The following is a 14,942-nucleotide window of genomic DNA, read 5'->3' as shown; positions in this document are numbered from 1 at the left end:
GCTCTCTGGCCCTGTGATATGACAAGGAACTACACAATTGGCCTCATTGCTGAGACTTAAGGACACACACACACACACACACACACAGCCCCACAGCTCCGGGTTTTCACTTTTCTATCTCTCAAGATAAACAATGGAAGCAGTAAATATCAGTGCCCCTGAGCCAACATCATAGACTTTTAAATGAAATTTTGCATGGCCAATAGCCCATGTGGTAGCCAGCCTCCATGATGGCCCCCAGAAATTCCCCTCTCCTGATGTTCACACTCCTGTGTAGTCTCCTTCCGGGCTGTAGCACGGCTGGTCTGTGTGACCAGAGAACAGGCAGAAGTGATGTCTGTCACTTCTAAGATTAGGTTATGAAAGGCACTGTGGCTTCTGTTTTGAACCCCCTCGCTCTCCAACTCTCTCTCCTCACTCGGGCAGAAGTCAACCACCCTGTCTTGAGGACACTCAGCAGCCCTGTGGAGAGGCCCATGTGGAGAACTAAACGAGTCACATGAGTGAATCTTCTGGGAAGCAGATTCTCTGGCTCCAGTTGAGGCTGTAGCTTGATTGCAGCCTTGTGAGAGACCATGAACCAGAACCCTCCAGCTGAGCCACCCCCAGACTTCTGTCTCCAGAAACTGAGATAATTAATGTTTGTTGTTTTAAGCCACTGAGTTTTGGGGTAATTTATTACTCCTAAAAAATAACTCTCTATCCCTCAATATCCAGCCTGTTATAACAACTCTAGTTTTACTAAACTATATTTTAGAGGTTAAAAAATGTTGGTCACAGACTTTCTTTTTTTTAAAGATTTTATTTATTTATTTGTCAGAGAGCTAGAGCACAAGCAGGGGGAGCGGCAGGCAGAAGAAGCAGCAGGCTTCCCACTGAGCAGGGAGCCCAATGCAGAGCTCGATTCTAGCATCCTGGGACCATGACCTGAGCCGAAGGCAGACACTTAACTGACTGAGCCACCCAGGCATCCTGGTCACAGACTTTCACATAATTTTTAAAGCCCTTTATTTAATACATATAATTGATGGGTCCAAATTTTTAAAAAAATTTTCTCAGCTGACTGAACTCAAATAGTAAAAGATTCTTCAAAGGACTACAAATTGCTGTATAACATCCAATATCCAAGCAAATTGTATATTTCAGAGAAGGACTAGAAAGCTCTTTATTTCACGAGGCTTTAGGGGAGCTGCCTTCCCAGCAGGCTCTCCCTGAGCACCTGCTGAACTCCTCCATGTGGCTCTCAGCCCGCTCCGGATCTAGGACAACACAAGGGCTTTTAGGTACGCCTGGCTGGCTTTGTCATCCCCGGTCTCTTTCTCTAGAACACTGTAAATCAAAGGCCCCAGCTAAAGCTTATACATCAAACCTGGAGATGAAAAGAAGACAAGACCAAAAGAGACATAAATAAAACCCTTCCCCTGTGAGATAGTATGGCAGCTGGCTAAGCGATCACTGAATGTCAGCCTCAAGTAACAGTTTCCCTTCTTGATTTTATGAACTTAGCCTGGTCTTTCACAGCTCTTCTTTTTTAAGCCTACCCATGACAAACGATTCCAAGCTTGCCTAGTAAAAATACCACTGTGGGAGAATGTCTTCTAATCTGAACATTTCAGAGGCTGATTTCTTGGATTTTCTATTGCTAGAGGGTAAGTTTCAAGATCAGAGAGACCGTATCTAGCTCACACTTTATTCCCAGGAACTAACGCAGTGCCTGGCACACGATAGGCACTCACTCAATATCTGAATTTACTTTCCATCTCTGAAGGCCTATCAATCAATCGATCAATCAATCAAAGGATACCGTTGAGTGGCTATGGGTATAGCACAGAGCCAAGAGCTGTAGGGACCACGAAACTGAACACAGCAGATACACACCTGAAGCACTTAAAAAAAGATTATCAAGCCCTCCTGGTGAATCCACTGGAATCCAGTGTTCTTTATACAGAAACACAAAGTTGTGACTTTCTTAGCAAGTTACGTGATGTTTTAAATATTCTACGTAGCTCCTGTGGTACCTGAAAGCGATAAGCATTCACTGGGTACTTTATCTGCTGAGGGCACAGGTGAGCATCACAGTTTATAAGCAAAGTCTGGGACTGGAAATAATGTATAAGGGTAAGAGTAGACATGATTTTGTTTCCTTCTAATATTCTGTATTTTCAACATCTCCTCCAATTAGCATGTATTAGTTTAAATAAAGTCAGAGGAAATAAATGTACTCTTAAAGGAGTGGAATGAGGTGGAAGGGGGAAAAAGATCAGGTAAGTCAACAAGTCAGGGAAAGGCGACCTCTGAGGAAGAGCATTAGCTTTGGAGTCTTTGGATCTGGGTTCAGATCTCAGCTTTGCTAGAGTATCAGCTGTGTCTCTGGGCTGATAAGTTTGCCTTTCTGAGCCCCCACTTCCTACTCTGTAAAATAGGGGTAACAGTGTCTTCTTTAGGTAGAAAATGAAGATTAAATGAGACAATATACTTGAAAGCTCTCAGCACAGTAGTCAGGGTGGAGTCATGGCGGGTATTATCTCTACATTATCATGGGTGACAGGGAGTGATATCTGACGCAATTCTTAGGGTCTCTGTGTCTCTCCTGATACACAGCTAAAGAGCTTTCAAGCTCCCCCCAACCTTCTACACCGTCCTGTTTTACCCTTTCTTCTCTTCTTTTTTCTACTGCTTTTGTCTCTGCCAGTTACACCCGCCGGTGTGCTTGGGTCTGCAGGTAGGATCTAGTTTCGTGAGGCAGGGTCGGGTCACGTGATCCAGGATCCTGCCATCCTACCAGCTCAGTATGTGATTTCAAGCCTCTTAACTCACTCTTGGCAACTTTGTGTCATCTAACCTATAAAATGGTGACAGGACCCCTGCCTTTACTTACAACAGGAAAAAATTCGAAGAAAAAAAGATCCAAGTAAATAGCCTCCAGCAAGGACAGAGTAGATGGTGCCAAACCTGCCCTTCTGCTGTGAACAGCAAGAAAGCTGCAAAAAACCACCGCTTCCAGACACTGAACACAGGCCGTTTAGGAGAGAGAGGGGGACAAGTAAGATGTGCCTACGACTGCCCCCGCTTTCTGCCTGGTGGCAGCTTCTGGCCCACAGTGCCAGGAGGGAGAATCCAAGCAGGGCACAGAGACTGGAATTTGAGGTACCTGAAATTTAGGAAGCCAAGTCCTGCAGAGGAGGGAGTTGCATACAGAGAAAACTCCAGAAATCAGCATAGAGTTTATTCTTTAGAGTTGCACTGAATACTAACCTGTGCATATTTAAGACCGAAGTCCATAAGGTCAGGCAAAGCCAGGGGAGCTGGGAGCTGGACACCTCTCAGAAGCCGCACAGGGCTGGGAGGCACACATGTTCTGACAGCCGGAGTGGAGCGCCCTTGTTGAACAGCTGGGGTATTCAGGAGAGACCCAGAAAGGTCACACCTTGGTAGGAACCTAAACTAGCTATAGAGTAAAGGCTGCCCTAAAATCTCCCTAACAAGCTTAGAAACAAGCCTTGAAAGGATCAAGTCCACTAGCAAGTAATCTACCAGTTATGCCATTACTGTTATATAAAAACAAATTCCGTACAGGAAGAAAAGCAGCCCATGGATCCCATAAAGCGGGATAATACTAAGAAGGGATTTTCAATGGTTACAGGGGGCTTTATAAAGAGTCCTTCTAGAGCAGGCGTTGGCAAACTTTTTCTGTAAAGGGCCAGAAAGCTGTACAAAATCAGGCCTTGGGTCAGATTTGGTCCACAGGCCTTAGTCTGCCAACCACTGTCTTACTGAGCTATCACCAGTCTTTCCAGGGCATACTCTACAGTGTTAGAATCTGCACTTTCTCCAGCTCCCTCCGGGACTGATACACACATTTCCTTTTGAAAAGCACTGCCCTAAGGCAGTGCTTTTTAAGCTTGGCTGCATATTAGAACCACCCAAGGAGCTTTTAAAAAATTCTGATCCCCAGGCTGCTCTCCTTACCCATTCAATCAGAGCTTCTAGAGGTAGATCCCAGGTATCAATATCATTAAAGCCCCCTCCAGGTGATACCAATGTGCAGCTAAGGCTGAGAACCAAGGCTGAAGAGGCTCATTTAGTACAGTCACACCACAGAGAAGGCAGACCGATGCCCCACCAGGCCCACTCGCTCTCAGAGATGAATGGATTCCAGAATCACAGAAAACCCCAAGGAGTGCGAGTGGTAAAAAAGAATGTTGGAGCTAATTCTTTTTTTTTTTTTTTTTTTTTTTGAAGTACAGTTGACACACAATGTTACGTGAGTTTCAGGTATACAACACAGTGATTCCACAACTCTCTACCTTATGCTATGCTCACCACAAGTGTAGCTCCTATCTGTCATCATACAACTCATTTGAGCTAGTTCTTTTTTTTTTTTAAGATTTTATTTATTTATTTGTCAGAGAGAGAGAGAGAGAGAGAAAGCACAAGTAGGGGGAGAGGGAGGAGCAGAGGGAGAAGCAGGCTCCCCGCTGAGCAGGGAGCCCGATGCGGGACCAATCCCAGGACCCTGAGATCATGACCTGAGCAGACGGCAGATGCTTAACTGACTAAGCCATCCAGGCGTCCCTAGAGCTAGTTCTTGATGTCTGTTTCCAGTCCCCCGGCGGTGTGTGCCATTAAAAATGTAATCTTGGAAATGCAGACTCTATTTAAAAAGATGGTTATCGATTTCAGTCTCAAAAGTTAAACATTTAGCTAAAAGTAGACAACTCATTAATCTTTTTTTGACTTTGGAATTATGTTAAAGAATTCATTCCATAGGGCTGAGCTCAGAAGCATTTTAAATTCAGGAACATTTAACACAAAAAATACAGATATTCCTAAATAAACCACCACGGAGTGCTCAGTACTTTTGTTTAAGATTCTTGGGTCCCATAAAATTTCACAGATGAGATTTACTTTTTCCAGTGTTTATAAATATTTAACACCTTTACAGATGCTTTCTGGATCAATACTCAGGATGCCATGGAAGAGACGCAGTAATAGGTGTCTTGAGAAAAGCTGGCTCATTTCTTGATATACAAAACAACCACTTTAACTCAGTTCTTTTTGTTTGTTTCTCTTTGCCTTTATCATCTAATGAAATAGTGCTGTAAATACATGATTCTTCCTCCTGCTGCTCTTTTATAATATTTGCATTTTCTCCTGTCCATAGGAAAGTACAGAAGCTCTTTATCACATGATTAAGTTTACAAGCAAAAGAAAAATCTATTTACTCCATTAATACTAAAATTCTTCTAGACTCTATTCACGTGTCACCTCTCAGAGAGGCCTTTCCTGGCCATGATGTTTAAATCATACCATCTCTTATATTGCATTCCCTTTTCCATAGCACCAGCTGATACATTATTTTCTTGTTTTGTTGTCTCTGTACCCCTTCTGTACCCCCTCTAGCCATGACCGCAGTAAACTAGAATTAAAGCTCCTTGAAGGCAAGGTCTTCACCTATTTCATTCACTGTGTCTCCCCAGTGTCAAGCACAGGGCTTGGCACATAGTAGATGCTCAATAATCATTTCTTGAATGGATGAACAAACAACATCCACTACATTTTAAAGAATCCAGTCATCAGGAGTTCAGGCAAACAACCCAATACAGTAGGGAGAAAACCAAAAAGTACTCCGTGTGATGCATACGGCAACCTTGCCTCTCATCAAGGTAACCATTTACCCTGAAAGGCAGAGAGGCAGACAATGTCACTGAGCTTGAAGCTTATAATCTACTAAAAATATCATCCACAAACTTTACGAAAATCTCTCCACCAAAGGAAATGTAATCCACAGAAAAGAATGGCCTTGCTGTCTTATAAGAGGTCACCCATTCACTTGTTCAAAGATACCAGAATTTTTAGAAATGGAAGGAAGGACTCTTAAATTTCAGGCAGCATCATCTCTAAGCAGTCGTTTATTAATCATCCTACTACCATTTTCCAGTTGCCTCTTAAGCACCAGGGCAGCGGAAGGAGTGCTTTATGCACTATGTCCATCGAAGCGTCCCAGGTACTGGCCTCTAGACTCATGGTAGGCCATGATGAAATTCTCACCAGTCCATGGCCAACTGAGAAAACTAGCAACCACAGAAGGCTGATCTTTATTTGGGAATTAGGTCCTCTTTCCATTTTGTATATTAAAATAGCCTTTCTTTTACGAAATGAGAGTAGATTTGTGGAGTCAGTGGTATAGGCTGTTTTTAAGGTCTTTCCTTGGCAAAACAGGAAGTGGGCCCATCTATGTTGGCCCCCAAGAAAGAAGGAGAGGAGGGAGAAGGGGAGAAGGAGGAAGAGAAAGGGCATCAAAAATGTATCCAAACTTTGACAAATGTCCCTAGGGTGAGGAGGGCAAAATTGCCCCTGGTTGAGAAACACCGGTGCAGAGTAAATAGTTGAATTATCAACACAAAACGAGGGAGGATGGATGCAGTTATCATGAGATAGTGGTAGTTAGAAGAAAAGCTGTCCGGGGCTGTAGCTAGATGCCGAGGGAACTGCACTGAGTCATTCTTGGTGGTGGAATGGCACTCCACCCAGGAGCAAGCTGAGGTGGGGGACTGGAGACCCACCTCACGCAAGACCAACAGCCTTTCCTCCATGGACGCTGCTAATCAGACACCTGACTGCACGGATGTGCCTATAAAGGGAAAGAGGGATTTAACTGCGAACTCAGAGCGAATCAATCTAAATCTAAGGATCTACTTAAGGAGACTCATATCTGTTCATGCCATTTAGATGAACTCTAAACAGTTAGCATTCATTAAATTGGGTTAGTATTCATTAAATTCATTGAAGTGGGTTGTCCATTCTTGTGCAAACATGAACATTCCGACCCCTTCTATTAGGCATGCATCTGGTTCTATGACTTTTTTTTTTTTAATTTTTTATTTATTTGACAGAGAGACGCAGCGAGAGAGGGAACACAAGCAGGGGGAGAGGGAGAGGGAGAAGCAGGCTTCCCGCGGAGCAGGGAGCCCGATGAGGGGCTCGATCCCAGGACCCTGGGATCACGACCTGAGCTGAAGGCAGATGCTTAATGACTGAGCCACCCAGGCGCCCCTGTAATGACTTTTTAAAAGCTGTCATTGTAATCACTTATGAACACAGTTTTAGAAAGAAAAATCCACCCCCAACATTTCTCACCTCCTCGTATGAGAAATTATTCTGTTTTAGTTCCACCTCTGGAAGTACGTTCTCATGATATATGTACCACAGCTCTTTATCGGCCGCTATGGCAACTCGTTAAAAAGTGCCACCCCCTTAATTCCTGTGATGTATTAATTTGGTGTTCGAAAACAAATATTTTACCATGAAATAATTCCTAGCAAATAATAAGATTAACCTCACTAAACTGGCTTCTGTAACACTTCCACTATCTGTAAATATGTTTTTTGTACGTTTTTAAGGAGATCTTCTGTGACTATTGAAGGCTTCATTTTTTTTTAAAGATTTTATTTATTTATTTGAGAAAGAGAGAATGAGAGACAGACAGCACGAGAGGGAAGAGGGTCAGAGGGAGAAGCAGACTCCCTGCTGAGTAGGGAGCCCGATGCGGGACCCGATCCTGGGACTCCAGGATCATGACCTGAGCCGAAGGCAGTCGCTTAACCAACTGAGCCACCCAGGTGCTCTGAAGGCTTCATTTTAAATATTCTCTGCTAGGGGCACCTGGGTGGCTCAGCCAGTTAAAATATTAAAATAGCATCCACTGGTTGTTATGCAGCAAACCCTTACAGAGGCAGCTTGCACCTGAGAAGTGAGAGCAGCCCTGCCAAGCTCCTTCCTGGGACCTACACTCAGCATCTCTGCATCAAGCCACCGTAACTTTGAACTGTGTCTGTGGGCCTCTGTGTTTTATCTCAATTTATTCCATGCATCTGTTAACAAGGTGTGTCCTAAGGTGTGAGGAAAGCTTAAAAGAGGTTATTTTTGGAATCTGGGAAGGTTCAAAAATTTTTCCATATAAATTAATGGTAACTGCTTCTTCATTTTATTGCATTTTTTTTTAAAAGATTTTATTTATTTATTTGACAGAGACAGAGAGAGCAGGAACACAAGCAGCAGGAGTGGGAGAGGGAGAGCAGGCTTCCTGCCGAGGAGGGAGCCCGATGTGGGACTCCATCCCAGGACCCTGGGATCATGACCTGAGCCAAAGGCAGATGCTTAACTAAGACTGAGCCACCCAGGCGCCCCCAGTAATATAGTTCTTAAGATATGATTCGACTAATGAGAACAGGCATTCACCAAACGCACTGGGTAAAATAGATATGAGAAAGTCCACTACAAGATTATTTGTGAGAGGAAAATAGTGGGAACAACCTCAGCATCCATCAACAGATATCACGTTAAAATAAATTATGGTCGAACCACACAACGGAATACTACGTAGCCATTAAAAATATGAGATCTGCATGTACTAACATGGCAAGATGCCCTGATACAGCATTACGTGAAAAGGGTAAGATAGAAAATGGTATGTCCAATAAAATCCCATTGGTATTTCTAAAGAAGAGATATGTACACTGTGTGTGCAATATATGTACATATGTGTATGGCTAGCTACAGAGATATTTATGCTTAGAAATATTGCACAGAAAATATCTGGAAAGATACACAAAAGGGGGTGCCTGGGTGGCTCAGTTGGTTAAGCGACTGCCTTCGGCTCAGGTCATGATCCTGGAGTGCCAGGATCGAGTCCCGCATCAGGCTCCCTGCTGAGCAGGGAGTCTGCTTCTCCCTCTGACCTTCCCCCCTCTCATGCTCTCTCTATCTCATTCTCTCTCTCAAATAAATAAATAAATAAAATATTTGGAAAAAAAAAGATACACAAAAGGTATTTACAATTACCTCTAGGAAGAAGCACTGAGGAGACACCAGACTTGTACATTTCATTTTGTGCCTTCTATACTACTTATTTTCCCAGGCTTTTCTTTTAAAAGGATGACTATTGCCTTCATCACAAGTATCGTAACTATCATACGTATACCAGAGTGGAGACCTCCCCCCAAAGACAAGAAGAAAGATATGGTTTGGATTTATTCTCTTTATTCCCTAATGGCATCTAGGGAGCATGAGTCCTGAAGCCTGACAAAGAAAGGTTACATCCTCAAAAGGGAAGTCTAAGGGGTGCCTCTTTTCCAGCAATGTTAAAATAATTCTAGGGCATTTGACTTGCCAAATTGGGAACATTCCACAGAAATAGGACTCTAACTTATGAAACGGCTTTGAATAATGCAGTGTTTTATATATATATATAGAGAGAGAGAGAAATGGATATTATTTTCAGAAATATTTTCGGAAGTTAGGAGTTTCTATTATATTTCTGGATTTTAATCTTTTTTTAAAACCAATGATATCACTGTGCCTGTGCCAATTTTGAGTCACAATTCAAGCACAATCAAATGTGGCCAAGAGCTGCCCTCGGCTCCCCACAGGAGAGGGACTTGAGACAAGGCTGGCTGAGGAGAGGCACGGCGCTGTGGGGCTCTAGCTGAAAGCAGGGGGCGCTGTCCTGGCACACTGCTGCAAGCCCATTGATTCCTAACCCAGTGTGTCCACAAGCAAAACAAGAATTCAAGGCAGAAGATTACAGGTAATGGTTATAAGACCACTTACTCTCAGACACCAAAAGCAAGTCTTGCAACAGAAAGAAACAGTGTGGCAACCATGACAATCACCACTCTGCACCTTCCCCCACCCCAGGCCCCTCAGTTCAAATCCCCTGGGCACACCAAATCACAAACACGGAATGTAATAAGGAATGCTGGGACCCTGTCAGAGCAGCAGATCATGGGCAGGCCAGGTGGCTAGGAAAACCAACTCTCCCATCATTCTGCAGTGACATGGAGATGCTGAATCTCCCTGTCCACGGCCACAAGCAGATGCCAGGAACCTCAGCAGTCCCTGCAACAACACCACGGGCCTCTGTGTCCCTTCTGTCGAGGTTAACTGTTTGGTTTCTTTTCAGCCTAAACCTAATTCCTTCAGCACCTGGGAAGCTGCTTATCAAAACTGCATGCCCGACTGGTAGGAGTGGAAATGGACCCCAGCATCTATTACAGAGAATCTGCTTCCTCACACTAATACAGGAAATGATCCGTGCTTCTTAACCATCACAAGGGATGGGACATATGAATGGCAGAAAAAGAGACAGGCAAATGTTCTCATGTTCAGCGGGGAGGAAGAAGATACAATCCATAAGTGCATTCATTACGGATCATTGAGCCTGATGCCTGAAGAGTTTAAACTGTGGGGTGGGGCTGTCATCTGTGACACCTTTGTGTGCCCAACTCCATTGGGTAGGTATTATTATCCCCATAAAACAGATGAAAAAACTGAGGCTCGGGGAAGTTCTTTAACACACCTAAGGACACCAAGTAAAAAGTGTTAAAGCCCTTCAAACCCCAAAGGCTGTACTTTCTCCAAATTCAACAGAGAAACTCAGGTCACCAGGCCCAGCCATCAGTCCTACCACGCTAGGCCCACCTGTGTCTGATCACAAATTTAGCAGAGTTCAAGTACTTATATTCCTGTTTTGTTGTCTGTCCCATATAATCTACCTTTTACTCTTTTTTAAGGACCTGAATGGCTGTTAACTAGACTTCTTGTGGTGATCATTTTGTAATATATACATAGACTGATTATGTTGTACATCTGAAACTAACAGAATGCTATATGTTAATCATATCTCAGTTTCTAAAGAGATATTACATGGGGGCACCTGAGTGGCTCAGTTGGTTAAACATCTGCCTTCGGCTCCGGTCATGATTCTGGAGTCCTGGGATCGAGCCCCACATCCGGCTTCCTGCTCAGCAGGAAGCCTGCTTCTCCCTCCCCTTCTGCCCCTCCCCCAGCTTGTATGCGTGCTCTCTCTCTCTTTCTCTCTAGTAAATAAAATCTTAAAAAAAAAATAAAAAGACATTACATAAAAAAGAAAGTGATACACTGATATGAGGAATTCTTAATCTCAGGAAACAAACTGAGTGTTGCTGGAGTGGTGGGGGGTGGGAGAGATGGGGTGGCTGGGTGATAGCCATTGGGGAGGTATGTGCTATGGTGAGCGCTGTGAATTGTGCAAGACTGTTGAGTCGCAGATCTGTACTTCTGCGACAAATAATGCAACATATGTTAAGAAAAAAGAAAAAGAAGAAAATAGCAGGAGGGGAAGAATGAGGGGTAGTAAGTCAGAGGGGGAGACGAACCATGAGAGACGATGGACTCTGAGAAACAAACTGAGGGTTCTAGAGGGGAGGGGGGTGGGGGGATGGGTTAGCCTGGTGATGGGTATTAAAGAGGGCACGTTCTGCATGGAGCACTGGGTGTTATGCACAAACAATGAATCATGGAACACTACATCAAAAACTAATGATGTAAAATATGGTGATTAACATAACAATACAAAATAAAAATTAAAAAAAAAAAAGAAAGAAAGAAAGTGATACAATGTACTGCTATAGAAAAGCCTAATTTCTTAAAGAATCCAAAAGGGGGTTTGGGACACTGATTGATAAAAAAGAGTAAGAAGGGGAAACAGCATCCTATCCCTGCAGCTTCATGACCCGTAGACCAAAAGTCAGGCATTAAGGTGCAGCTTGCCTACGTTGGGACAATACTGTCTCCTTAGAGGGAAAAAGGGCATTCAGGGTTCGTGCTGTAAGATGTTGCTTTTCTCTCAGCTGATAAGTGGAGCCTCGCCTGGGTTCCTGTGGCCTGGACTCCACCCAGATACCCTGCGCGGGGCCTGGGCTTTATCCCAGCACCTGTGCATAGTCTTCTTTCCTGCAAACCAACTGCCAAGGAGTCTTTGAATATGTACAATCTCTTGGGTTGTTTGTTGTTCTCCTTCTGCCTTTGAACACCTCGTTTTCCAAAAGTCAACAGGAAACATCTTGTGCAAAACTGAATAAAATCCTGCTTCTTGGGCGCCTGGGTGGCTCAGTTGGTTAAGCAACTGCCTTTGGTTCAGGTCATGATCCTGGAATCCTAGGATCGAGTCCAACATCGGACGCCCCGCTCGGCGGGGAGTCTGCTTCTCCCTCTGACCCTCCCCTGTCTCATGCTCTCTCTGTCTCATTCTTTCTCTCTCAAATAAATAAATAAAATCTTTAAAAAAAAATCCTGCTTCTTCACGCAAATTCCCACTAGGAGCACCAGCATGTGTCTCTGTGCCAGGCACAGAGTGTCAAGTGCAGTGGACATATGACTGGGTGACAGGGATGGCGGATGGACGGACACCTACACCACAATAACTTCTGCCATGAAATTCTTGGGGTACACCTTGTGTGAGGCCATGATTGACATGTTCTTTCTTTAAAAATATTTTATTTATTTATTTTAGAGAGAGAGCATGGCAGGGGGCGCAGAGGGAGAAGAGAATCTTACGCAGGCTCCGCGCTGAGCACAGAGCCCGAGGCTCGATCCCACGACCCTGAGATCATTATCTGAGCAGAACCCAAGAGTCGGGCGCCCAACCGACTGAGCCACCCAGGTGCCCCAGGCTGTGCTTGAGATGTTCTTGTGCAGCCACAGATCAGCTCTAAGATAGAGAAAGATTACAGACCCTGAGCAAACAAAACTAGCCTGCAGTAAATGTTACATAAAAAACACTAAAGGAGACAGCATAAACGAGTTATTTTTTTTCTTGCTCTATGCTAATGTTTCACATTAATTTTATTTTTTAAATTTATTTTTTAAAGATTCTTTTATTTATTTGAGAGATGGGGGGCAAAGGGAGACGAGAGAATCTCAAGCAGATTTCCCGTTGAGTGCAGAGCCCGATGTAGGGCTCGATCCCAGGACCCTGAGATCATGACCTGAGCCAAAATCAGGAGTGAGACATTTAACCGACTGAGCCACCCAGGCATCCCTCTCGTTAATTTTATTAATCCAGCATAGGATCTTTCGATTGAGATAGGCTCCCAACACGCCAATAGCAAGCCCACCACCACCTACCCTTATTATTCTTGTTTTTTTCCTTTAAATGTTAAATCCAAGGCCGAGGGTTCTAGGGGTTCCCCTGAAACCATAGGCCACATTTGAAGCCCATTCTCCCCTCCCCTGGGGAAAGCTTTTTACTCTTTCTATCAGATTCTCAAAGGGATCTGCAATCAAACCAAGGTAAAGCACAAATGTCTTCAAGCCTTCAAGAATGTTGTATTAAAATACAGCCCTTCTTGAGTTGCAAGTGTTGGGGGCTGACTGGGTATGGGCTGAGGGCAGGAATAAGCCCAGGACAGTGAGAAGGGACAGCCAGCGCTGGTCATCAGGCCAGATGGGAGCCAGAGCAAAATGTAACCCATTTCATAATGCCGTGGCTTGAAGGAAGCACCTGGTTAGCTGGGGAGCAATACGGTATGTGGCGATCGCTGACCAAGCTCTGGAGATCAGCTGCTTAGTTCCACCACGGTCTCGGTGAAATAACCTAACCGCGTAGCAGTTTTCTCAACTGTCAACGCAGATAAAAATAGTCTCTCTCCCCTTGCTTACTGGGATAAGGCCAAGTAAACACTCAATAAATGTCAGGGATCATGATTACTATTTAGAGGAGACATTTCGCTCATTTGTAATCATTTTCTTGTGTGACCTTTGCAGTGAACACTTCCTGACAGTGCAAGATTTATTGTCATCTCTATGTTAATTTTTCCCTTTAAGAACTTGCGGCCACATGTTTTAAAAAGCATATTCTTAGCTCTCCTGCCTATTTCAGAACTTCGATCTTCAAAGGACCGAAGCAAATGTATCTCCTCCACATTTTTCTTATATTCTCTTTTCTGTAAATATCACATGAAGTCAAGTTGACAATGATTTGAACATTTCTAAGTTCGACCGACGAAATGACAAAGTGGATTTTTCCAATCTCCGCCACGGATAACGCTTTCCGGCTAAAAATGCCTTGTGTGTGTTTGATGCTTTGACCTTCTTCCAGCGCTTTCATAACTACTCCTTATTTTATTTATGTGCTTCTTTATTTATTTATACCTGTACCTTTTCCCATCAAGGACTGAAGGTGGCTTTAAGGACACACAAAAGTTGACAGGTTGGCATGAAATAAAGGTAGAGCCGAAGAAGAAAAACAAGGAAGAAAGCAAACCGAAACCCCTGGGAAAAGGTAAGAAAAAGGCATTATTTCTATTTCACAGAGAAGGAAACCAGAGCACAAAGCCACGTAATGCTTTTTGAAGCAATGTGGGTTAAAAGCTAGAAATAAGCTGACACTAAGCCAGCCCTACAAATATCCTGCAGCTCTGGGGTATTGGGAAATTGACTCAAAACAAAACACACCAATCCAAAAAAAGACCACCGTCCAGCTCATCAAAAGTGGGACAGAGAGATGGGGACTCCTCCCGGGAGAAGTCCTGGGAGCTGATGGGACTGAGCTTGGAGGAAAGTGGCGTTGAGAGCAACGATGATGATCCATACCACGGATCAGGTATTAGAAAGGGCCAGGCACCATTCAAGAGCTGTCCCTCATTCACCTCCTCATTCACTACTCACCACAGTGCCTTATGACGTAGCACTAGTATTCAAATTTTGCAAAGGAGGCCCAGAATATTTAAGTAACTTGCTCAAAGTCATAGAGTGAGTGGGTGGCAGATTCGGACCCAGGCAATCTGACTCCAGAACACACTCCTAACCTCTGTTTCTCCAGAGACCCAATGCAGACAGAGCCCATCGACGGGAAAGCTGGATGATCAGGGTCGATCTCTCACAAAGCTAAGAGGGTAAGGAAAGCACGCCATGGTAGGTGGGTCTAGGAAGTTGCAAGGGAAAATGAGGACACAGACACAGTTTTTTCTTGTCATTTCTTGAAGTTGGAGATGAAAGAAAGAAGGTGGGATGTATGGATTACCAGCCACCTTGATTAAGTCTCTATATATAAATTATTTAAATACAAAAGTCAACAGAAGTTGCAGGGGGCACCTGGCTGGCTCAGTTGAAGAAGCACG

The 14,942-nt window shown here is 43.9% G+C and overlaps 1 protein-coding gene across 2 annotated transcripts in view; it reads right to left on the bottom strand.

Moving 5' to 3' along the window:
- Window positions 1-14,942, bottom strand: part of SHLD1 (shieldin complex subunit 1) — a 93,434-nt gene that overhangs the window by 48,720 nt on the left and 29,772 nt on the right. The gene's annotated exons all lie outside the window — the stretch shown is intronic.

Source organism: Callorhinus ursinus, unplaced genomic scaffold (assembly GCF_003265705.2).
Source record: "Callorhinus ursinus isolate GAN/ISIS: 27379988/994484 unplaced genomic scaffold, GSC_fseal_2.0 scaffold29, whole genome shotgun sequence".
Classification (NCBI taxonomy): domain Eukaryota; kingdom Metazoa; phylum Chordata; class Mammalia; order Carnivora; family Otariidae; genus Callorhinus; species Callorhinus ursinus.
Note: the sequence above shows the minus strand (reverse complement) of the source record. Positions and strands in the feature narration are given on the sequence as shown.